Below are 3,558 nucleotides of genomic sequence, written 5' to 3'. Positions count from 1 at the left end.
AGGAAGAGGGAAGTTTTTCTCTTTGCCTCAACTGACGGGGATGGTTGGGGCTACGTGTCAGCAGCGGCTTAAAGAGCCCCAGCTTACTCACAGAAAGAAGATTTGAGATCTTTCAGTTCTGTCTTCCAGAATATCTTCATTTCATTTTCTTTCTGTTTTGTCTTTTAATTGACGGGTGTGGGGAAGTAGCAAGATCTACCATTAGTTTTTTTTAGAGGCATCATTAATTCTAAAGATGGAAAATGAAACCAATCAGGGGCGAGGAATCAGAGCACGGGAAGCCAGCATGGGGGAGAGATATTGCCCTAGACCATATGAAGCTTGGCAAATTATTCCTGCCTCACCGTGACCGGCAAGTTTGGGTTTGGGAATGGAAAGCCTTGCTTCCTAGAACGTCTTGTACACTAGTTCTCTTTTCTGAGATTGTTTGATCATCCCTATTCTATTCCATGAATACACGTCATTAAGCTTTGCTTACCTACCAGCCCCCACATTCCAGTTTTGCATCCTAGAGATTCATCTGAGGTCACCTTGATTTGAGTTCTGGGAGATTTTAAAGACTGTATATCTTGGTTTTACTTCCACAGATAGATAGTTAATTTGTGTAGAGTTTATTCATCCAACTTCTAAAGGGCAACTTTATTTCCCTTTTTTTCCTCTTGGGGTAAGGGCACCTCATTGTTTCCCTATGTACTGCCAATAAGCTGGTTTTGTTGAGGGAAACCAGCTGTGCAAAATCTCCTGGTTTCAGGTCAGACGAGGACAGAGAGTGCTGTCCTGTCTACTTGAAATCAGAGTCTCATTTTTGTTTCTCTTGCTCACTGGGGGAGAAAGGAACAAGCACATGAACAGTATTTTCCTATTTGGAAAAAAATTTTTTTCAGTCCTTTTTTACTTGCATTTCAGATTCTTATAACATTCCACCCTTTATTTTCTCCCATTAAACTTCCCCATAACTATGAGAATCATTTATTTCAAATAAACTATTTTTTATTATAAAAGCAATATTCACTGAAAAAAAACTGCACAAAGACCAAAGTAATAGTTACTTTATAATTTTTATTTATTTATTTATTTAGGTTAGAGTGAAAGAAAGTCTCCCAATCAGAACGATTTATTCTATTTCTGGTGTTATATACATTTTCCACTAATAATAATAATGAGCTACAAAACTGTAATAAGCAAACAGGAAAAAAAAGAAAACAATATACTATTCTATTGCAGAATTTCAGATTGATAATTTATACCACTGTACTGAGATTCTAAAATAGCCTTTGGCTCAGTTTCATTAGGGCTTGAGGCAAATATGAAGAACTGTTAACTTTATCTGTATCCACAATTATGGAACAAGCTTTAGACATCACCAGAGATGACATCCTAAGACATAGGCGAGCAAGAGTGCTCCCTGAAGACCTGTTTCTGCACATGATCAAATCTTTCTTCTTGTCTTTTTCTGTATTCTTTTACTCCCCTCTACCTTCCTGTCTTCAACCACAGGCTTTTTCTTAGTTAGCCCTAATAAAGATGTAGCCATGTTTTAAATCACTTTATTTTTTTAAACACATTTTATTTATTTGAGAGTGAGAGAGCGAGCATGAGTGGGGGGAGAAGCAGGGAGCCCGATGCAGGACTCGATCCCAGGACCCCGGGATCATGACCTGAGCCCAAGGCAGACGCTTAACCGACTGAGCCACCGAGGCTCCCCAAATCACTTTATATATAAATCTATATTTAACAGTTTCTTGTCTAGAATGGACTGAATTGCCTTTTTCTATGTAAGGTCCCTTTAATGAAATCTTTGTTCTGGAGGACCAGTAACCCTCAGAAATACTTAAAAAAAGTCTCTCAAAACAAAGTCATTGTGCCATTCTTCATACTCTCCCCGAACAACCGCTGCCCCACTTCTGATTACTGAAATTGAGCCCGGTCTTCAAACCTTGCCGAAAATGTGACTTCTCTTGGGAGGTCTTTCTTCTGCACCAGCCCTTCAAGTAGGTGTGATCACTCCTTCCCACAAAATCCAGTCATATTCTGTACCAGCTTTATGACACTGATGGTAATCCCGCTTGGATTTGTGTGCCTGTTGTATTCCTCTTATAGGTTATGAGCCCTCACAGGCAGGTTCAATGGCTTACTCTTTGAATCCCTTGCAGCTACAATGCTTTATAAATAAGAGTTGCTGAGTACTTCTTAGTAAGTTCTAGAAATTGAATAACTGTGGCCATCTTTGCTTCACTTACATACTTACAATTATTATAAGCCCAGTGTAGATTTAACAGAGCTGTAAAGGCATAAACTATTAATCAAAAAATATATCTAGTTTTGTTTAATAACAATACTTGGTGTTTGTAGTTTGTGTGTGCATGTGTGTTTTTTCTCCTTCAGCTGCACGAGTGCAAACTGTAGAAATCTTTAAGCAATGTTCTCAGTTTTCAAGGTAAGTTGTTGAACTGCTCATTCAGAATCTGGGCTCCCTTCCTGAAACCAGATGACACACTTCTTGCTCTTCCCATGCCAAGTCCCTCCCTCAGTGGCCGACTTCCTCTCTGCAACAAGGCACTGGGCTCTGAACCTATTCTGGCAAGATCCTCTCCTCACTTTCCCGTGTAGGTGTGTTCCTTTCTCTAAGCGTTGCATTTAACAGGACCAATCCTTGTGATCCTTGAGAGACACCAGAAACTTGCCAAATACGCAAGCCAATGTTCAAGCACCACACTTCCTCACTACTTGCAGTGGTGAGCCGGCATAAAATCCAGCAGACTCATGAAAGCCAAACGGAGACTGCAAAATTATCCTTATGGAAACTTGTGGTAAAATAATAATGTGGCCATTTTACAATATCACGAACTACATGCACAAATCATCTAACATTTTTGCATGTTGAATTATAACTGTATAGCTTGAAATCATGAAGAGCAGTTTCTAAAACATATATATATATATATAGTGAATTAAATTTTTTGGGTGTACTCTCAATAGTAATTTTTTTTAAAAGATTTTATTTCTTTATTTGACAGAGAGAGAGACACACAGCGAGAGAGGGAACACAAGCAGGGGGAGTGGGAGAGGGAGAAGCAGGCTTCCCGCGGAGCAGAGAGCCCGATGCGGGACTCGATCCCAGGACCCTGGGATCATAACCTGAGCCGAAGGCAGACGCTTAACGACTGAGCCACCCAGGCGCCCCTCCACAGTAAGTTTTAAGGAAGAAAATACTTTTGAAAATTCCAGTAGACTTTTCTTTTTCTTTTTCTTTTTTTTTTGGGCCATGGTCAGAAGTGGGGTTGAACTTAAAATTTTGTGGTTTCGAACAACGCTTAAGTGGTGAATTAATGTGATGTGAAGAAAAGCTAACCGCCTCATTCTCTTGCAGCCTCTTTTTTTTCCAGCCTTAGGGGAGGGAGCCTTTAATAATGGTCTGTGTAAACTGATGCCCAGGCGGTATGAGTTCAAAGAAGCGCTGCTCGAACACATTGAAGCAAAGAGCAACCAACCCCAAAGGGCAGCATCTCCCCAAACAAAACAATTGCTTCGACCAACCAACCAACCCAAATGGCTGCA

The sequence above is a fragment of the Eumetopias jubatus genome, unplaced genomic scaffold, assembly GCF_037043125.1.
Source record: "Eumetopias jubatus isolate StellerSeaLion01/CBP00866 unplaced genomic scaffold, mEumJub1_p1.0 scaffold_3, whole genome shotgun sequence".
Taxonomy (NCBI): Eukaryota; Metazoa; Chordata; class Mammalia; order Carnivora; family Otariidae; genus Eumetopias; species Eumetopias jubatus.
This window is presented reverse-complemented; position numbering follows the sequence as displayed.